The 23,301-nt window shown below is 39.9% G+C and overlaps 1 non-coding gene across 17 annotated transcripts in view; it reads right to left on the bottom strand.

Moving 5' to 3' along the window:
* The window catches only part of Platr25, a 90,219-nt gene that overhangs the window by 8,097 nt on the left and 58,821 nt on the right, over window positions 1-23,301 (bottom strand). For 3 of the 17 annotated variants that reach the window (XR_003950621.1, XR_003950619.1, XR_003950612.1), the window contains exon 1: window positions 4,953-5,907. The exons of 10 other annotated variants lie outside the window; for them this stretch is intronic. This is a non-coding gene — a transcript (pluripotency associated transcript 25). Of the gene's footprint in view, window positions 1-4,952; window positions 5,909-17,072; window positions 21,612-23,301 lie in introns of those variants that run through there. 4 more of the 17 variants (XR_003950623.1, XR_873586.3, XR_003950622.1 and 1 more) reach the window with 2 other exon arrangements.

Here is a 23,301-nt window from a genome sequence, read left to right on the forward strand (position 1 = left end):
CTCGAAAAACCAAAACCAAAACAAACAAACAAAAAAACCTCTTTTTTAAAAATTAGATATTTTCTTGATTTACATTTCAAATGTTATCCCCTTTCCTAGTTTCCCCTCTGAAAATCCCCTATCCCTTCTTCCCCTGCTCATCAAACCACACACTCCCATTTCCTGACCTTGGCATTCCCCTATACTGGGGCACAGAACCTTCACAGAGCCAAGGGCCTCTCCTCCCATTGAGGACCGACTAGGCTATCCTATGCTACATATGCAGTTAGAGCCATTAGCCCCACCATGTGTTTTCTTTGACTGGTGATTTAGTCCCAGGGAGCTCTGGGGGTACTGGTTAGTTCATATTGTTGTTCCTCAGCCTGGGAACTCAGGCCCATAAAGAATAAGGGAGGTCCAGGGAGAAAAAAAAAGGGGAGGGGTTAAGTCAAGAGGGTGGGTCTTCTAATCTCAACATTGTCAGTCCCTCAAAATCAAAGTCCCCCCTTAACAAGAAACAGAAAACAGAGTAGACAAAAGTGACAGAGAGCAAAAGTAAATAGGACCCCAAATATAGGCGTTCCACATCTACTCAGTCTTTTCCAGAAATTAACACCAGGAGCACTCTGTTCCCTGGGGTCCTTGGAACATCTCTCAAGGCCCCATGGCTATGAGGAACCAGCACATCTGCTGCAGCGAGATTCCACATCCTCTTTTGTCATTTCTTCCATGAAATACAAAGTTTTAGGCTTCTTTAGAACAGAATTACAGAATTATTTAGAAAAGATTTATTGTGGCTCATAGACACAGACATTACTGGCATTGAGACCTACTGTGTTGGGTCCTGGTGGCCTTGGAGTTCCTGTGCCAGAAAGCATTCCTTAACACCAAAGACCACCAAGGAGCCATTCCTGATGTAATAGAATAAGGGTGGCTTAATTACAAGCTCAGGCTTGGGCTCTCCTCCAACCCAACTCTGACTCAGTAGGACAGGAAGGAAAGGTGGATGAGCCCCAAATCTCAGCAGGACAAGATTTTATAGGACAATAGAACCCAGTGAGGGGGTGAGGGAGGAAGTCCAGTCTGACAAATATCTATTAGAATAACTATTGTAAGCCAACATGTGGGTGCTCTAAGGCAAGATCATATACAATCACCACAAGTCTGAAAGTACACCTGAAACAGACTATCTTTGATTAACTGTTGCTTGGAAGTAGCTAGGGAGGAACTCTGGCCAAGAATAAATAGGGGGGGTGGTCCTTGCTGGTACAGGGGTGGGGCTTGGGTACTCCTGCAGGTCAAGTTCTCAGGCTTTTTTTTTCTTTTCTTTAAGATGGAGGACAGTCCCAAGATGGAGTAGATATAATTTCTCAAAACAACATTTCAAAGTAATTTGTGGAAATATGAATAATAATACAAGGCAAAACTGCTCCCAACAAGCAGCCTTCCTTGAAAAGCGTGATCAAGCACAGCCTGATATTTGTATAAACAGTGATGCACTTAGATGATAGGAATCCCTTTCTATACATCGCTGCAGAAAGCTACCTATCACCAGGTGAAAGCATATTCCAAGATCAACAGGAGCCAGAGAAGGAAGACGGGAACAGCCAAACAATCTCTCTGAATGGATTTGTCACACACAGAGCAAATGTTAATATCTACTACCAATGTTTCAACAACCACATTGGTGATCTCCCCAAAAGTACTTGAGTGAATGTGGTAAATAATTTACTTCCTTCAAGGCTGTGATGCAGAAGAGATGAAGCAAGATTGTTTTTTGAAACAAGATGTTATGCTCTTGAAATTGAAGACAACTCTGATGTCTACAGTCTTTACCCAGTCATTTACATGGATAGGATTTTTCTCTTGGTAAAACCTTTTCCTATTTCCTGACATTAAGATGATATAAAAAGACTTGAAAATATTTACAGTGCTATAGACATAGACAAGCCATACAGAAAAGTTCATTTCCAGAACAAATGAAGTTTTTGCCAACTTCTCATAATTCCTTCTAAAAGAAGATCTAATGGTTAAATCTTCTGGGAAACCAGTATGTATATCCTATCACAAAAACACAGAGATGTCTCTTAATAAAAAATTAAGGGCTGGTGAGATGGCTCAGTGGGTAAGAGCACCCGACTGCTTTTCCAAAGGTCCAGAGTTCAAATCCCAGCAACCACATGGTGGCTCACAACCATCTGTAACAAGATCTGATGCCCTCTTCTGGAGTGTCTGAAGACAGCTACAGTGTACTTACATATAATAATAAATAAAAATCTTTAAAAAAAAATTAAAAAAAAAAATTAAAAGAAAATCTATAAATATACTTACCGTGGTAAATGTCAACACTTCATGGTCTCTTTTAATAGTAAAATTTTGAGAGTGTACTCAGTCTGTCAAAGCCTTTGCATAATACAGAAGTCTTTGAGGACCAGAGAGAATTAATACTGAAGGAACTCTAAGACTACAGAGAATGTGGTATGATCTTTAGCTAGCCCGCTTATGTTAAGTTCCACACGATTGTATTTTCTTGAGAAAAACTCTAAAAAGTATCATGAGACTTCTTAAGTATACTGATGTCCCTTTCTATAGTTTCTGTATTTGCAAACTCATGGAAAGAAACCTATGAATTTCATTGATAAGGCAACCTGTTTAGATTTCACACTTCTCTTTACTTCCATGAAATAACTCATTTAGGTGTAAAAGGTTATGGCTATGTACCAGTGACATCTCAGCTGCTGGTGATAAAACAAAATATCTAAGGCAACTTTTAAAAGTGTTTAACTTGAGGCTGGAGAGATGGCTCAGCACACCTGGCCACTGGTTCCCACCCAGCCAAGGGAAGTACCCACTTCCCCAGCATCAAATGTTCATGCCCCTGCTCTTTCAAGTAAGAGGCAGCTGTCACAGGCTCACCATAGAGCTGAACCTCCAGTATGGCACAAAGTACTGGGAAGAACCCTCCTATTCTCCTGATTGGCCTGCCTGGATGCCCTGATTGGCCAGTGATTCTTGAGTGATATAAGCATGCTCTTTAGGGTTAGAGTGTGCTGAAGGCACACAGTATAGACCTTCAATGCTCAAAATTCTAGTTCAGGAACTTTGAAAGTAGTGTAGTCACAGCCCAAAAAGGGACAGGACAAAAGGAAGTAGATAACTTTGCTGCTTTACAGTATGTAATATTAAGAATGAACAGTGAGGCAATCAATTGTAGACCATTGACAAGAGTCTGAATGGCCTATTTTTTTGGTCCACACACCAGGCAATCAAGAATCTGAATAAAAATTTGACCATACTGTGAAAACAAGATACTACCTGAGTCCTACGAAATACATTGTATTACCAAATCTAGGTAATACAATGTGGCCCATCTACTCAGAGGAAAAGGGAAGGGGGGACTGGGGGAAGAATTGTGGGAGGGGGGTGACTGGGAGGAAGGCAGTGAGCAGGATATAAATTGAATAAAGAGAAATCGATTTATTAAAAAGTAGGGGAGTGCTTTTATAGTCAAGCTCAAGGCCTAGGTACATAGCATGTGCTTACAAAAGTGGAATCTTTTTCAGTTAGTAACTTAGTTCACTATCACACAGTTAACAGAACACACCAGGAATGCTGGAATCCATTTCTGATGTGGAAATCACAAGATTATAAATAAATGAAAAGTCAATAAAAGAAGGTGACTTTTAAGTAGGAATTGAATTTTAACATTAAGATTAATTGGTAACCTAGCACTTGGGAGGCAGAGGCAGGCAGATTTCTGAGTTCACGGCCAGGATGGTCTATAGAGTAAGTTCCAGGACAGCCAGACCTGCACAGAGAAACCCTGTCTCTCAATACCAGAAAAAAAAATTAATTGGTAAAAGAAAAACTGGAGTCTGCAAGCCTATCACAAATACAATTCTGATTATTTCCTGTGTTTGAGATAGGGTCTGATTTAGAAGCCCAGCTGACTTTGACTCACTCAGCACACTACAATGTATAATACATATTAAAAGTACAATAGATAGCAGGATGTATGCGCCTTTGAACAAATATTCCTAGCATCAGAATCTTCTATAGAAGAGAGAGCTGAGAAGTCATTTGGCGTTGGAATGGTTATTAGGAAAGGAGAGTGATTTTGAAAAAGTGCAGGCCATTCCCTGGCAGAGAGAATGGCATAAGAAGATATAGTTTGACAGCACCCCTATGTGCAATGTTAGCTGCGGAGAGACATAATCTAACACACAGCTTCTCAACACTCTGAGCTGAAGTAACTGTGCAAGTGGATTGGACATATCTGCAAAGGAGTCCCCTCTAGTTGGAAATTCAACATACATTGGACCAAACTAACCTCCCAAAAGTGTATGAATTTATATGTTTATCCATATTTGCCTTTCCTTCTGTGAGGGTGGCTCTCTTCTCCTGGTTTAAGAGAACTTTATTGCTCCAAACTTGCCCCAGGCTTAGCAAGCAAGAGGCATCTGGACAAGAGGGAAAGGCTCTAGCAATGACTCCTTTACTTAATTACCCACTCCCTTTCATAGGAAACTTTTTAGAAGAACTTGGAAATAAAGATTAAAGAGATGTTTAAAAGTGTCCCGCCTTTCTTCCTGTGACTTCAACTAGCAGGCTGGAAGTTAGAGCAGCCCAGTTTCAGTGGAGATAGAACAAAAGCTACTCACTTAATCCCCTGTCTTTTTAAGAGGAGGCTCTAAATACCAGAGATTGCAGCGTCCAGCCTTGCCTCAGAGGAACTCGGGCAGGTCAGCTTCGGATGCAATGCGACTGAGACTCAAAATAGGCAAACGTCTTAATACTAAACAGCAACCCTAAACATCCCTAAAGACCAAGTCTTGTCACCTCAGACACTTCCCCCTCCGCTGCCTGAAGAGGAACCAAGAACAGTCAGGGCTGGTCCCCTGCATCCCATCACCCCGACTCCAGCTGCTTAACTCCCTGCTCCTTCCGGTTAAGGGCAGTGGTCACACGCTCACCATGTCGCCACGTTGTAGATCGCTGGCAATTCCCTAAGGCCCCTGTCAGCAGAGATGAAAACAAATCAGATCAATCTTTCAGCCTGCTCGCAACGGAGAGGAACAGAGAGCACAAGGCACACGGAAGAACACGCCTCTACTTCTATTGGCGGGCCTATCCAGAGGCCCTGATTGGCTAGTGAGTCTTGATTGACATGACCACCTCCCTTAGGGTTAGAGTGCGCTGAAGACACACAGCATAAGGCTTCCCAGCTTGGATTTCTTATCTAGGAGCTGACCCTTTTCAGATCTGCAAGACTTTCTTTCAGTCCTGTCCTCCAAAAGTCTATCTTTCAGTCATCCAGAACTCAGCAGGAATTTCTTCTTCCTGCTCCTCCAAGGCCGCCGCTGGTTCTCCTCCTCCTCGCTCCGCCCCCTGCTCCTCCAAGGAAACAAGAGCCACACCTTGCACAGTACATTATTCAACTTGGAGCAGAGTGAACTATAGGTTTCAAGAATATTTACAATTAAAGAGAGATTTTAGGACACAAAATGTGCTTCTCTCGTTTTACACTGACATCAGGAAAACCGCAGCTAATAAGCAATTGCTACTCCAGACAACCCTGGGAGAAAAGCAGGGGATGGATGCCATTCATTATGGAGCACTATTGTTAGCCAGCACGGTTTCCTACGTGGGAAGGTGAAAAAACATATCTGTATTAGTAAAGGTTTTCCAGATGAACAGAATTCAGAGCATGAATCTCTATGAGTATGCAGAAAGTGGAGAGATCAGAATGGCTCACAGAATGAGGCCCCACTAGTAAATCAATGACTGTACCAATGGAGAGTTGAAGAAAACAGTAGTGCCTATATGTCTCAGCTGGTCTTCAGCATGTAACAGAATTCCACAGATGGAGCCTTAATGTCAGAAAAATAAAGAGACCTTGCAAGCCAGTACGTGGGAAAGAGAGATTGAGAAAGACCTATCATCTTCAATATCCTTTATATATATATATATATATATATATATATATATATATATATATATATATATATATATATACTCACAGCAGAAGTAGTTCTGGCCTAGATTAATTTTTTTCTTCTCAATCAAAACCTCCAGATTAAAGAAGGGTTTTCCCATCTTTTTGTTTGTTTGTTTTGTTTTGTGTTTTTTGAGACAGGGTTTCTCTGTATAGCCCTGGCTGTCCTAGAACTCACTTTGTAGACCAGGCTGGCCCGGAACTCAGAAATCTGCCTGCCTCTGCCTCCTGAGTGCTGGGATTAAAGGCGTGTGAAACCAATCCCGGCTCTCTTTTCAGATTCTTAATTGCCTGGTCTGCAGACCAGAGTAATGGCCAGTCAAGGTGACATCAAGATGGAAAACTGGTGACCTTACTACTCATTGCTAATGTCAAGTACAGCCATACCAGAAAAACGTTCACCTTCAAAGCCTAGCCTAGAAGAGATGCAGGACAATCTTCCCATCATGTGGCTTTAGAGACAGGATTAGATGTTCAAAGCAATTCTGAATTACATGGCATGAGCCAGCCTGGGCTTCGGGAGACCTTGTCCTAAGCAGCACTTGTAAAAGAAATGGAAAGAAATTCTTATGCCTGAGAAACATCACAGAATGGATACAAGTAAGAGATCAGAGCAGTGTGGCATTTAAAGGGAACCAATAATTGACTTTTTACAAACATCAATATAATTGAAAAAGCACATAGCCTTTCTGACTTTGAAAAGAGCAGTCCATTTCCTTCTAGAAGGAATAGCATTTTACCAATACTTTTGACCTTGCCTCTATGTGGATTGTTGCCTGCTGAGACCTGTAACTTGACACACACAACTACAGCCAATGAAGTCCTGTGTTTTAAATTTCTGAGCTGACTTAATTATGTCAATGAGAATTGCACGTATCTCATAGGACAGTAGTAACCTAACTGCAATTTGAATATTCACTGGCTTACCTGACATCACATATCATACACCCACCGATCTAGTCTATTTTCATTTACAAAACATGAATTAAGACATGCTGCAAAATTATAAAATTACCTCCATGCCAGCATCAGGCACTTTCCCTTATGGCAACTCCAGCAGCTGATTACCCACCTTTTTCCCCATTAGTGTACACAATAAAATTCTTCCTATTTTGGTGAGAATGCAGAAGCTATGCCCCTCATGCAAATCTTTTCCCTCTTGACTGAGTAAACAATTGATTACATGACTCAAATGCATAACTATAAAACACAGTGGTGGTACAGATATTAACTTAAGAATTTCGTTGTTTTAAACAATAGGATAGGCCAGGCGTGGTGGCGCACACCTTTAATCCCAGCACTCGGGAGGCAGAGGCAGGCAGATTTATGAGTTCGAGGCCAGCCTGGTCTACAAACTGAGTTCCAGGTTTCGAGAAGCCCTGTCTCGAAAAACCAAAACCAAAAAAAAATAAAATAAAATAAAATAAAATAAATAAAAAGAATTTAGTTGGTTTAAACAATAGGATAGTAATGTAACTGCCCTGAGAGATAACAAAGTGGAATGAGAGCTACATGGCTCACCATAGGAAACCTTGTCTCAGAAAAAATTTCTAAAAGCCTGGAGGTATAACAGGTAGAATTAGCATCCTTTCTCATGAAGATATCACTTATTCACCATTGACTGATGCCCAAAGAAAAGCCAGCCTAGAACAGAATTTTTAGTTCCCAATATGCTGTTGTACCTAAGTCTGTCTTGGGTTTGGGCCACAGCTATAGTTTGAACAATAGTCACAGAGGCAGAAGGAGATTTACAGAGTAAAACGACCTTCTAGTCAACAATGTATGATCTAAAAGTAAATTTAAAAGATGTACCAATGCCACAACTCTCCATATACATTGGACAGAGAATACAAACAGAAAATATCAAGGAAACATCACCCAACAGCACTGTGGTTACCGTTCTTACGTGAGCAGGTGTGCTGAGCTAGTCTAACCTCAGAATAAGGCTGCTTTTTTTGTAAAAGGTTTATTTATTTATTATATGTAAGTACATTGTAGCTGTCTTCAGACACTCCAGAAGAGGGTGTCAGATCTTGTTACAGGTGGTTGTGAGCCACCATGTGGTTGCTGGGATTTGAACTCCGGACCTTCGGAAGAGCAGTCGGGTGCTCTTACCCACTGACCCATCTCACCAGCCCAAGGCTGCTTTTTTACTCAGCAACTTGGTTCAGAGGAAAGTCACAGGTGCTTTTCTGTAGGACCAGAAAGAAGTGCATCCTGAATGCTGTGTGTCTCAAGGCTGTGACATCTCTGTAGAAGATTCCATATTTTATACTTTATTTTTTGTATGTCAGTCTGTTGCTGGGACATGTCTGTTTGTATTACCAACAGTGGTCAAAAAAGGGCATTATATACCTTGGGATTGCAGTTACAGCAATTGGACTAATGCCATATGGTTTCTGGGAATGCAACCTGTGTAAACTGGAACACTATGCAATGCTCATAACTAAACTATATGTTTATTCATTAATTTTTCATTTAAAATTCGTTTTTATGAATTTAAATAAGAATATAATGCATCACTTCTTGTCAACTTTACTTTTTTACATTTCTCTAATATGTATTCCCAATAATGACAAAGGAGGTTGGAGGTTTGGTAAAAACATGCTATCCTAGTAAGCTAACTTCATTTTCTTCACTATATGCAAAATACCTATTTACAAGCTTGAATGTACTGAAAGAAAATAAAACTTGAGACCTGTGATTCATGTAATTTATGTCAAATAGCCCAAAGAGTTGTTTGTGAGCTTTGAAACCTGGGGCTAAGAACATAGCAGAACAGGCCAGGACATGCCCAGGGAGGCCAGTCATTAAGATATTCCTGAGGTTGCTTAGCCATAAAGATAAAGAGAACGACATGTCCAGACTGGCTGGCGCCTCCCTATCTCCAGCCCTTCTGACCTAAGTTAAATGTTATCTGCATGTACAGTCTGCTGATGTTTAAATGAACCAATCATGTGAAACCGTGCCGATTCCTCCCCCCAGCCCCAGCCCCTTTTCTATAAAAACCCCTAGCTTCCAAGCCTCGTGGTCAAATCCACTGTCTCCTGCAAGAGATACATTTCCACCTGGAGCTCCGCCACTAAACTACCTCGTGTTTTTACATCAAGATGGTCTGTTTGTTTGTGATTCTTGGGTGCAAGCCGAATCAGGAGTTAAGTGGGGGTCTCCCCACCAGGTTTTTTCAGTACAACTAAACTGCTAGTGGCTAAGAAATCTCTTTGTCTATGCCTGTTTACATAGATAATATACCTTTCTCTTAAGCTCACCCAGGAGGGCTCCTTTGCTCTCTTTCTTGAAATCCTGTCTCATCTCTGTCCTGCTATTAATTACCACTCTGCTTCCACAATGCTATTCTAAGCCAAGAGATAGAGACAGAGTCCAAAGAGAGTGCCCACCAGGAGAAAGCTCAAATGTCTTATTGCTATAAAACCAGGCTGTATCTCCCTTACTACATCCTTGGCAGGCTGCAGCAGGTCAGCTCCAAGTGGTGGTAGTGGCGGGAGGAGCCAAGTCAAGTCTGAAAAGAGCTAAAACTTTTCACCTTTACTAAGGAGCATTTCTAGGCCATCCCAGCTGACTTTGCCTCAAATCATCCAACAAAGAACTCAAGACCCTTCCCAAGTAATTTGCCTTAAAATGTGTTGTGGATAGCTATGGAGCTAATTATATTTGATGTTCTGTTCTCCAAGGAGTGGCTGCAAAGGAAGAATGAGTTGAAACTAAGGTGATTTCCTGTAACCTGCTTCCTACCTTAATTTGTAAAATAAAGGGTAGGTGATGATTGGACAGATAAAAGGAGAGGTGGAGCTGAAGGTGAGGGAAGAGGAGGAGGAGGTTGGAGGAGACAACTCAGAGGAGGAAGAAGAAGAAAAGCTGAGCAGAAGCACATGGCTGGAGAAACCTCAAGTTCTAAGGGGGTCTCATAAGATGAGAAAGATGGTAGTGGAGCAGTAGATCTGCCCAGCCTAGTCACACAGCATGTATTCATATTAACTGAGTTGTGTTGTCATTGCCTGGGCATATTTGGATTGGAGCTTTACTGCAACAAAATTAGGCAGGACATTTCCATTCTTTAGCATTGTCTTGTATTGAGGCTTTTGCTTTCAGAGGCACACCCAAACTATATATTTTCAGGGCACATCTACCTGCATCTGAAAAGACAATATCTTCCTAAGCTTGGCTATTTCACTACCAATTAATCAGGTTTTCTATGAACCATAATCAAATATCCTTCAACAATTTACACCCTTACTTCTCCCCTCTCCTTCCTAAATTCTTCCCTGCCAATTTCTTCCTTGTTACATACATGTGTGACTATGAAGACTCAAATACATAAATAAAACTTGCTTGACTGCATTTTTATTCCTTACTTGTATATGATTCAAGGAATGCCATTGTTGCATTGATTAGACAAATAGATAACTCATTGACTGGGGCTAATTCTACTTGAAAGTTCCACTCTTTAATAAGCAATAGGACTTGAGGAGTACAAATTACTGACAAATCATGAAAATACCATAGGCCCTCTTCTCTGTGAAGAAGATACAAGTTCCTGCATTGAATACAAAAGCTGCAAGTGGATTATTTTATTTACCGAGTGAGCTTTTTGCCTTCTGTGGTGGCAAACCTCCCCTACCTTTGATATAGAGGTAGATGTCACCCAAATTCCCCACAATAATTATCCTAAACCTTTCTCCTACTCCTCTGAAAGACTTCCAGGTACTGGAAAATAAGTATTCAACATAGGAACAATGGGCGACATTCCCATTTAAACAGCACATCTTGCTTCAATACCTACGGAGTGAATCCTGCCTCTTACCCTACCACTCTCTTCCATGACTGTCAATGAGACTGTTATGATTCCAACATACAAAGCTAAGAATAATCAACATTATTCCACAAAGAGTCAAAGCATATCAACGATGGAACAGACCAAAGCAAGACCTAATCCAGCAGGAAAATATGAAATCATGAAGTTCTTGTCCAGCTTCTTGAGATAATGATGAAATTGCCTAGAGCACAAATTACTTAGGTGTCCCTAGTCTTCCAACTCTGTCACTGAAGCACACATGGCCACATTTTTTGCCAACTCCACGACATGCTTGCAGCTCTTTTCAAAGCTGCTCCTCTTGTCTCAAATACCTTGTGTGTGGTATTATATTTTACTTTACTGAAATTAGGTTAGTGGGGCAGGAGAGCTTTCTCAGTTGTTAAGAGCACCAACTGGAGAACCAGGCTTCATTCCTAGCATATACATGGCAGATCACAACCATCTATAATATAGTTCCACAAAAACCTAAGGTCTAGCCAGGCAGTGGTGGCGCACGCCTTTAATCCCAGTACTTGGGAGGCAGAGGCAGGTGGACTTCTGAGTTCCAGGCCAGCCTGGTCTACAGAGTGAGTTCCAACAGAGCCATGGCTACACAGAGAAACCCTGTCTTGAAAAACCAAAACAAAAAAAACAAAAAAAAAACCAAAAAAAAAAAACACCAAAAAACAAAAAACAAACAAACAAAAAAAACCCCTAAGGTCTAAATAGTTACATATAAGCTGTCACCTGGCATCTTCTTGGGTATTTCCATAAGTGAGACCTTTTCTGTGTGTCTTGTCATATAGACTTGAAAATTAATGGTATACATATATACTTTCAAACTGTGAGGGAACAAAACAAAGTTGTTTGAGTTACTCTTTCAATCAGCAATGACAATATGTGATGTAAAGAATCAAATGTATGGTTTCAGGGGTTATAATAAATCAATTATAACAAAGAAACCACAAAGTTTTAATTTTGAGTTATCTGTAAAATAACAATAATAATAATAATAACCTACAGCAATCAGAGTTTAATTCATCTGCTAACTCACAATCCCCTGCCAGAATCAGATGCACAGTTCAATTCTGAACTGTGTTTTATTTTCACCCCTTTGTTTTCTCGGTTACTTAGGGGGTACTTAGTGGGAGAATTTTCCTCTGCCCAGTTCACCACATGTATGATCAGAGCCATAGTCTAGCTCACAATCCATCCCAGTCCCAGCAGACCAGATTCTGATAGCTCAGCCAAACTGCTCTTCCTGGGAATGGAATTTCCTGTCCTAAACAGTGGCTGCCACACTTAGTACAGTATTGCTTGTGGTCTACCTCACAGCTCACTAGTGCTACATCAAGGGAGAATCCCAGCAGGATCCCACAAGGTTCCTCCTACTGTCGCTACTGATTGCTAGCTCTGCCCAGATCCATCACTATCTAGGTCACCCAGCTGGGTCTCAGGACAATAGCAGCACAGCGACTGGATGATGAGAGATGAGAGGATTCAGACAGCACAGGCCCATTGAGCTCTACACAGCCACAATAGGGGTAGACATGGACTGAGTTTGCAAACTTTGTAGTTATGAAGCCATTCTTGCAGTCTCCCAGAGCATGTCTTCCTCTCCAATCAAGGAACAGGGTACATCATGTGTACATCCTATTCCACACCTATATTCCTCTTCAGCCATCAATTTGCTTCATAGTTGAGAAGTCCTGCAGGCAAACATAGGTCACATTCAAACAGTAACTGTTGTTCAAGGAGAAATGGCCGTCATGAAAAACAATGAATTGTCTATGAAGGAATTCAGAGACAGAAGAGAGATGGTGGGAATGCTGTAAGTATAATGGAAAATACAGTTTTAAAGTGGAAAAGGCTTGATGATTACGTGCTCCATAGAGGAGGGAAGTGTATTAGAGCACACCACGTGTTACTCAGGCCTAGTCTCTCAGGAGGATCATCTTAAAACTTAAAAAAAAAAAAACAAAACCGTGAATCACAATCACTACCTAGATACCCTTTTGTTAGGACTAGTGTAACTATAGTAATTTGATTTTTTTGGTAAATTCATTTTTTATGCAGATTCTTTTGTTTTTGTTTTTCGACACAGGGTTTCTTCGTGTAGCCCTGGCTGTCCTGGAACTCACTCTGTAGACCAGGGTGGCCTCGAACTCAGAAATCCACCTGCCTCTGCCCACCAAGTGCTGGGATTAAAGGCATGTACCACCACTGCCCAGCTTCTGTGCAGATTCTTGAACACCTGGTGTTGGACCCAAAAAAATGGGCTAGCAGGATACTTATCAATCATCTCAAATTGATTACCTCAGTGTTCATTGCTAATAATAGGTACTGTCAAAGCAGGGAATTTATCAACTCTTTTGTCCTGTCGCTTACTGTCTCCACTTTCCCAGCACCATGATTGCAGGCCTGTGCCTCCATGTCTGGCTGAGGTGGCTTCCACTTCATTGACTGAGTCTCTGGAAACAGTCCTTTGGTGACTTATAACAGATGTTATGATAAAGCAAAACAACATAGCTCCTAATGTGAAAAACAGGGGAGTTTAAGATAGGAAGGCTGCATTTTATGGTGGACTTCTGTTACTAGAGTTAGGACCTTAGTCTGTGTCCTAGCTACCCTAACCTGATATAGACTCAGCCACTCATGTTCATTAAGCCAATTAAAAGAACACATTTATCTAGCTGTCACATGCCTATCTATAATGCTGGTAATCTGGAGGCAAGGTGGGCAGAATTCTCTGATGTTCTAGAACAGATTATAGTTCCAGGCTATCCAGAGACTCATAGTAAGAATATTCTTTAAAATAAAACAACAGAAATGAATACAGTAAAAAAAAAGGAAATTACTAATGAAAACTGAAAACAGATTAACTGGGCTGGAGACATGGCTCAGAGGATAAGTCAGTACTGCTCTTCTGGAGGTCCTGAGTTCAATTCCCAGCAACCACATGATGGCTCACAACCATCTGTAACAAGACCTGATGCCCTCTTCTGGTGTGTCTGAAGATAACTATGGTGTACTCATATACATAATATAAATAAATAAATCTTTAAAAAAACATAAAACAATAAAACAAAACAGCAGAACTTCTGTAAGGCAAAGGACACTGTCAGTAGGATCAAACAGCGGCCTACACACTGGATCATAATCTTCAATAATCCTTCATCTGGCAGAGGGATAATATTCAAATTTCTAAAGAACTCAAGGGGTTAGACACCAACAACCCAAATATCCCAATTACAGTATGGGGTACAGTGCTTATCAGAGAAGACTCAACAGAGGAATTGTGAGTGGCCAAGGAATACTTAAAGAAATGTTCAAAGTCTTTCATCATCAGAGAAATTCAAATCAAAACTTTGAGGATCCATCTTGCACCCACTGGAATTGCTAACATCAAAAACTCAAAAAATGCACATGCTGGAAAGAATGTGGTGCCAGGGAAACACTCTTCTATTGCTGGTGGGTGTGCAAACTTATAGAACCACTTTGAAAATCATTTTGTCAGCTTCCAAGAAAACTGGGAAATGTTTTACCTCAAGAGCCAGCTATATCACTCCTGGGCATATACCCAAAATATGCTCCCCTACTCCACCTGGACACTTTCCCAACTATGTTAATAGCAGGTTTATTCATACCAGATATAAACTACAAAACGGAAACTTTCATGTCGCTGACCTGAAGAATGGATAAAGGACATGCCATTCCATTACAGGAAGAACACTCTGGCATTAAAAACAAGGGCATCATGCAGGCAAATGGAGGAAATGTCATCCTGGGTGAGGTAGCCCAGACCTAAAAATACATGAATGATATGCACTGACTTATAAGTGGATATTATAGACAAAATACAGGATAATCATACTAACTTCACAGATCTAAATACCCAAATAATTAAGAGAGCCCAAAGAAGGCTGGTTGAATGGTCCTCATAAGATTTCAAACTGAGGGGAACCCCAGGGCCAAAAAAATGGGAGTGGGCAGGTAGGGGAGTTGGGGGGGAAGGGGGGACTTTTGGGATAGCATTGGAAATGTAATTGAGGAAAATACATAATAAAAAAAATTATCTTAAAAAAAAAAAAGATTTCAAACTGGGTGGGAAAAGAAATTCGGAAGGAAGCCGTGGGTGGGGAGAGTAGGGTACAGATGCAGGGAAAGCAGAGGAGATAATGCAAAGTGGTGGTATAGGATCCAAAAGACATGTTTAGGTTCTGCCAGGAACCACAGACAGGGGGAGCCCACAAGATGACTATTGCAAGACTCTAGCTAAAACTCCTTTTTTTTTTGTTTGTTTGTTTTTGTTTTTTTGAAACAGGGTTTCTCTGTATAGCCCTGGCAGTCCTGGAACTCACTTTGTAGACCAGGCTGGCCTCCAACTCAGAAATCTGCCTGCCTCTACCTCCGGAGTGCTGGGATTAACGATGTGGGCCACCATGCCAGGCTAGCTAAAACTCCTAGGACTGGAAGATGTGGATCATGAATTGGCCACTTCCTGTAACCAAGCAGGTCTCCCAGTGGAGAAATAAGGACATCACCTCACCCACAAAATTTTCTATCTACTCTTGACTTCTTGCTCTAGCTCTGTCCTCTCCCTCCTGCTCCCCCTTTTACACCATTCCTCTCCCCCTCTCTCTCCAGTGCTCATGGCCAACCTCTACTCTATTCTCTCTCTGCCCTTCTCTATCTCTACTACCTGCTTAACTCCCCTCCCCTGTGCTGAATAAACTCTATTCTCTACTCTCTCTCCCTCTCTCTCTATCTATATATACACACACTTCCTTCTAAAACTTGCCCTGTTTATAAGACAAATAGTGAGAAGAGCACAAAGAAGAAAGAAGTGGTCAATCAACAACTGGCCCCAATCGAGATACATCCCATGGACAAGAACTAATCCCTCACACTATTAATGATATCATGTTATGCTAGCAGACAGGATACTAGCAAACCTCTTCTCTGAGAGACTCTAATGAACAGCTAACAGAAATACATGCAGAGACAGACAATTATTAAACAGAGCTTGGTGAAGTGTGTGGAAGAGTTGGGTTCAGGAAAAGATTGAGGGACCCAAAGAAGATAGGGAATCCACAGGAAGATCAATAGAATCTACTACCCTGGAATCTTGATGGATCCCAGAGACTGAACAACCATCCAAACTGTGAGCATGAACTGGAACTAGGCCCGCTCTCATATATGTAACAGAGGTACATATTGGTTTTAATGTGGATCCCCCAACAATTATAGTGGTGGCTGTCTCTGATTTGATGCCTGCCTGTGGATTCCATTACCCTAACTGGGCTGTCATATCTGGCCTCAGTGAGAAGATGTGCCTAGTCCTGTAGAGAATGATGTGTTCAGGGTAGAAGGGTTGAGGAGGTGGCAGAGTTGAGGATCATACACAGGACTGGTTCCTCCATCTCAAAAGGGAATGTGGAGAGGAGCTGCGAGAGGGTGGTGGGAGAAGGGGGGCTGATACTGGGGTTTAAGTTGAAATTAAATAAATTTTTTTTAAAAGTGAAATCAATTGTTTACTCTTAAAAAATGATAAATATGTTTTTTAAAACCTACGTAGCTATACTAACTTTGAAAAGGAGAAGGCAGGGCTGGAGAGATGGCTCAATGGTTACGAGAACTTTTGAAGGTTCTTAATTCAAATCCCAGCAACCACATGTGGCTCACAACCATTTGTACAAGATCTGACGCCCTCTTCTGGAATGTCTGAAGATAACTACATTGTACTTAGATATAATAAATAAATAAATCTTAAAAAAAAAAAAAAAAAAAGACGGCCAATCCCCTGCAGAGAGAACAGTATTAAGAAGGTACTGTTTAGCTGGGTAGTGGCCCACGCCTTTAATCCCAGCACTTGGGAAGCAGAGGCAGGAGGATTTCTGAGTTCAAGGCCAGCCTGGTCTACAAAGTGAGTTCCAGTACAGCCAGGGCTATACAGAGAAACCAAAAAACCAAAAAAAAAAAAAAAAAAAAAAAAGGTACTATTTAATCTTGCCCCTAAATACAATGTAAACTTCTAAGATATGTAAACATACAATGTCTTAGTTAGGGTTTTACTCCTTAGTTGGGGTTTTACTGAACAGAAACCACGAACAAAGCAACTCTTATACGGCAAAGATCTAATTGGGGCTGGCTTACAGTTTCAAAGGTTCAGTCAATTATCATCCAGGTAGAGCATACTCTGTCCAGGCAAGCATGGTGCAGGGGGAGCTGAGGGTTCTCCATCTTCTTCTGAAGACTGCTAGCAGGATACTGGCTCCCAGGCAGCTAGGACAAGGGTATTAAAGCACACACCTACAAGGCCACAGCTCCAACAGTGACACACCCTGGGCCAAGCATATAGGAAACATCACAAATCCACACAGTTAAAACCAATGGCCTGTTTCTCACCCCTCTGAGATGAATTACCTATGAAAGGGGATAAAACATATCTGCAGGGTGGACCTGGTACAGGTATATTCAATATTCACTGGATCAAGCACGCCTCCTCAAATTGTATGCATACAAAGCTGGTTGGCACATGGCATGAATTAATACATGCAGGGAAATTACAAAATCCTTCAGCATGTCACAATGCGGTACTTTAGCATAATTGTGACTCTAGCAGCTGATTGCTTACAATATTTCTCCCTGTGAATTGTACAATAAGAGGCTACTCTCATTCTGGTGTGAAGTTAAAAGCCATAGTCCACATCCAAATCCTTTTCCTCTTGCTGTGATGCAAAGATGACAACATGATTCAAATGGGTAACTGAAAAACTGAGTGGTGGGACACCCATCTAATTGAAGGGCTTAGCTAGGTTAGTCACGAAGACAACATGTTATTGCCCTAAGGAGCAACAGTGGGATCAAGGCCACCAGAGTCAACCAGAGGAGCTTTTCTCAGTCTCATTCTAGACTGGGAGCAGCTGCTCTAGAATCAATATGTATCTCTTGGAAGAAATTATTCCACACATTTAAAAGATTATTTTTTTCAAAAAATCTTTTAGTAACAGCCTACATTTAGCTTGAGTTAATGCTCAAAGACAAGACAAGCAAGAACAAAATTTGTATTCCACATATGCTGTCATGCTGAAGGCTGTTTTGTTAACAGTCTGAAAATAAAACAGTACTTTACTGTTTATAGTCTGAAAACAAAACAGTATTCTACTGATATAATCTCTCTATTTCTTTGAGCATTAGTGAGAAGGCTCAATATGAAAGGTCTATGGTGAGCAAGGCTGGTAACCTGACCTTGATCTCCATATAATGATGGCCAAAAGTAGAAGCCACAAAGTTGTCTTCCAGTCTCCACATATCTGTGCTGACCTAAAAACACATCACCACATCCTACACAGACTCAAAGTAAAAAAAAATTAAAATCTCACTGCACTTACATCATCCTACATCTGCAGGTAATTTCCTTAAAAGACAGCAGCAGTTCAAGATGAAGTGCCAACTGCATAACTCACAGGACATGAAGAAGCATGGGCTGACAAATAATATAGACACACACATTGCATATCAAGCTATGATGTGAGATATATAGTTGATTGGTTATTCTATGTTACATTTCTATGATATAGATGAATATGATAGGAATTTCATTGTTCCTTCTATTTCCATCTTTTAAGCACTTTAACATTAATATTATTAAAACACATTAAAGAAAAAGGACACACTGAGCATACATCTCCTATCCCTGGACTTGTACTCAGAAGGCTGACACATGAGTATCAAGAGGTAAAACGAAATGCTGACTGACTGACAACAAAGCCAGGCTGGATAACAAACAACAATATCTCAAAGAAGTTTGTGAAAAAATGAAACACAAAACAGAGCTCACCATGCTTTTAGCAGCAACCTTACTGGAAATGTATAATCACACAGATCCTTATATTTAAAGAATGGACCAGTTATAGGAGGACTATCCAACTAAATTCATTGCAGCAGAAAAATACCTTTCAACAAGTAAAGTTGAAATAAAGGTGAACTTAAGTCTCAGAATGAACTCAAGGACCCCCTAATAAACACCTGTAAATGGATTTGAAAGTCATAGAACAAACGTCAATATCTATTGCAAAAGTTTAAACTAAAACCCACAACCACAGTTGGTGATCTCTACTACAACACTTGAGTGAACGTGGGAAATAATTTACTTCCTTCAAGGCCATGATGAAGAAGGAATGAAACAGGATTTTTTCCCCCTGATATCAAAAACAACTGTGGTTTCTACAGTCTATAATGAGATCATCAACATACATAGGGTTTTTCTCTTGTATAAGTGTTTTCCATTTTCTGACATTAAGATGATGTAAAACACTGTAAAATATTTACATGCCTAGACACATGGCCAAGCAATTAAGAAAAGTTTATTCCCTGGAACCAGGTCAGGGTTTTACATCTTCCTATATTTTTCTGCTATACAACAGCTTAATTTTCTTGGAAATCAGCATTCACACAATCACACAAAGCCACAGACAAAGCGTAGCCTAGATGAAGCAAGGCAAATTCTAGGATGAAATCATTGGCCGGGAAATAGACATAATAGCACAGAGCATAAATATCTGCCAAGCTCATGTGCTGATCAAGGCTTAGTATAAATATAAAGGCTGTGTGTCTTTTACCTGAAAAATAAATGGCCAAAGATGGGGTGGGACCCCTGGTTTGGGATTTCTCTATAATACTTAAAATGTTTTATCAAATCAACAAAAAACACACAAATATGCACCCATAGTTCTACACATGAATGAGTTATTTAATGGACTTAAAATGAACTGTGAAATTTAAACCAGTTACCTTCTCAATGAAATTGAAAGGTCTTTTGAACCTATGAATTTACAAGTTAAAAAAAATAAAGATATCATCATATTTGAGCAGATAGTTGACACTTGCTAGTGTTTTTCTCAGGAATAAATAATTTTGTGTAACTTAATGTAAGTGGATTGGCTAAAGATTGTTCCAAGTCCATCAGAGTCATAGACTGCCTTACTTATGAGTTCTTAGAGGTTGAAAAATTACTGTGACATGCAAACGTTAACAGACTTAGTATAAGCTAAAGGCTTTCCTCTTACAGAAAGATACTGTGAAGTGCAAAGTTTTACTTGAATGACTACATTTGTAGGGCTTCCCTGCAGCATGGAATTTTACCACATTGTGTCCATTCATAAGTCCTCCTCCCCAACCCCCCACCTCTGTCTCCCCAGTATGTGCTCCTTGATGTATTGGGAGATAAGTGTGTTGGGATACGTTTTACCACACAGATAATATTCAGAGGGTTTCTTGCCAATACAATATGTTCATGATGATTAAGACTAGATATTTGTAGATTTTACATATTGTATACATTCATAAGCTTTCTCTACAGTATGAATTCTTTTATGCTTTTGAAGATGCCTGTGACATACACAGGCTTTCACACATAGATCACATTCATTGTGTTTCTATCCAGTATGTATTCTTTTATGTCTTTGGAGGCTATAGTGTTGTAAAAAGGCTTTCTCACATTTATTACATTTAAAGGATTTCTCTCCATTATGAATTCTTCTATGCGACTGGAGGTTACTATGTTGTGAAAAGGCTTTCTCACATTTATTACATCTGTAGGGTTTCTCTCCAGTATGAATTCTTCTATGTGACTGGAGATGACTATGTTGTGAAAAGGCTTTCTCACATGTATTACATTTGTAGGGTTTCTCTCCAGTATGAATTCGTCTATGTGACTGGAGGTTACCAAGTTGTGAAAAGGCTTTATCACATTCATTACATTTGAAGGGTTTCTCTCCAGTATGTGATCTTTTATGGATTTGGAGATGATGATGTTGGGAGAAGACTTTCTCACACTGATTACATTTGTAGGGTTTTTCTCCTGTGTGTGTCCTTCTATGCTTTTGGAGATCACTGCTTTGTCTAAATACTTTATCACATTCATTACATTTGTAGGGTTTCTCTCCACTATGAATTCTTCTATGATACTTGAGGGCATTATGTTGTGAAAAGGCTTTCTCACATTTATTACATTTGTAGGGTTTCTCTCCACTATGAATTCTTCTATGATACTGGAGGGCATTATGTTGTGAAAAGGCTTTCTCACATTTATTACAGTTGTATGGTTTCTCTCCAGTATGTCTTCTTTTATGCGTTTGGAGATCACGATTTTGTGAAAAGGCTTTATCACATTCATTACATTTGTAGGGTTTCTGTCCTATATGTGTTCTTTTATGCTTTTGGACAGTATAGTGTTGTGAAAAGGCTTTACCACACAGATCACATTCATAGCATTTCTCTCCAGTATGTGTTCCTTTAGGTTGTAGGAGATTACTGTGACTTGAAAAGGCTTTTTCCCACTGATGACATTCATAAGGTTTCTCTCCGGTATGCATTCCTTCATGGCTTTTAAGATGACTGTGATCTGCAAAGGCTTTACCACATTGCTTCCATTCATAGAGTTTCTTTCCAGTTTGGGCTCTTTTACTAAGTTGGAGACTATGTTGAGCAAAGGCTTCAACAAATTGAATCACTCCATGGGGTTTCTTTTCTGTATGAATCCTTTCATGCCTTTGAGCATGACTGTGAGCATGTAAAGCAAAGGCTTTACCATGTTGAGTATATTCAGAGGGTTTCTCTGCACTCTGAATTCTTTCATGCCCGAGAAGAGAATTGGCACATTTGAAAGCTTTATCACACTGACAAATACTTTCATTTGTATGAATTAATGGTACTATTGTCTAAATATAAAGAGGAATCAGATCTTAAGATTTTTATCACTTTGCTTACATTCCTGCAGTTACCCCTTCATTATGGGTTGGCTTTCATCTTCAAGGATACCTGACAAAGAATGAATGAGCATGTATTACATGGTTCAGCTTTATATATTCTTTTTCTATTAGAGGGTTTTCCCATATTTGAACAAAAGTGGGAGAACTCAGCCCTTTACCACATTAAGTGTATTCCAATTTTTCCTGGACTGTGGGTCAGACTATATTTGCAAAGTGAACCAGGAGAAAGAGAAGCATTTCCACATTCCTAGGACTCAAGAGAATTTTCTACAGAATGAGGTTGTTGATAAATTGCCAATGAAGTTGAAAAACCAATGATATGTGACTTGTATCACATTCAAAAAGTCTACCTTAACTGCAAGCAAATGCATGTCTTCTAAGTGTTCTGGGAGACAGAGAGAAGAACACTACTTCACTTAATATCCCTTAAGTACACGTGGCGGGTATCCATTAGGACATATGATACATCTATAAAAGGACAACTAACAACTAAAAAGTTAGAACATTTCATTCACTGAGTATAACATTTTGTTCCTCAGTGATATGTGATATAGGGACTAAGGTTACAGTACAACATTATTCTTACTTCCCATAAGCTGCTTGTCTCAATCAACTTAGTAATGTTACTATTAATATACGAGTAACATTATCTTTACTAGACTATTTGCTTCTTAGAAGATTTTGGACCTATATGTACTACATTTTATTGTGTATAGCTTTTACATAATGAGAAGAAATGGATTGCCAGCTGTACAGTGTAGCTCTAATATGGCTATATTTCAAATGACGATATACACTAAGGCACTATTTCCATGTACTCTTTCTTAAAGGAATGCCTTGAAAAAACTAATCAGATACAGGACACTGAGGACTATGGTGTTGTTAGAATGTAAGAATAACCAATACAATTATAGTTGTGCTTATTTACACTGTTGCTTTACTTTAAAACCTTCAGCTCATATTAATATTTCTTCAGAGGCATATTTGTATGAACTTGCACATGAAAATTACCTTCTGCATTTCATGAAGCCACAATTACTCTTATACCTAAACCACACAAAGACCCAACAAAGAAAGAGAACTTCAGACCAATTTCCCTTATGAATATCGATGAGAAAATACCCAATAAAATTCTCGCAAACCAAATCCTAGAACACATCAAAACAATCCTCCATCATGATCAAGTAGGATTCACCCCAGGGATGCAAGGTTGGTTCAATATACAGAAATCTATCAACATAATCCACTATATAAATAAATTGAAAGAAAAAAACATATTATCATCTCATTAGATGCCGAGACAGCATTTGATAAAATCCAACACCTGCTCATGATAAAAGTCTTGAAAAGAGCAGGAATGCAAGGCCAATACCTAAACATAATAAAAGCAATATAAAGCAAACAAGTAGGCCACATCAAATAAATGGAGAGAAACTTGAAGCAATTCCACTAAAATCAGGGACTAGACAAGGCTGCCCAATCTCTCCCCACCTATTCAATATAGTACTTGAAGGCCTATCCAGAGCAATTAGACAACAAAAGTATATCAAAGGGATACAAATTGGAAAGGAAGAAGTGAAAATATCACTATTTTCAGATGATATGATAGTATACATAAGTGACGCCAAAAATTCCACCAGAGAACTCCTTCAGCTGATAAACAACTTGAGTGAAGTAGCTGGATATAAAATTAATTCTAACAAATCAGTGGCCTTTCTCTACACAAAGGATAAACAGGC

This window comes from Mus musculus, chromosome 13 (genome assembly GCF_000001635.26).
Source record: "Mus musculus strain C57BL/6J chromosome 13, GRCm38.p6 C57BL/6J".
In the NCBI taxonomy this organism is placed as follows: Eukaryota; Metazoa; Chordata; class Mammalia; order Rodentia; family Muridae; genus Mus; species Mus musculus.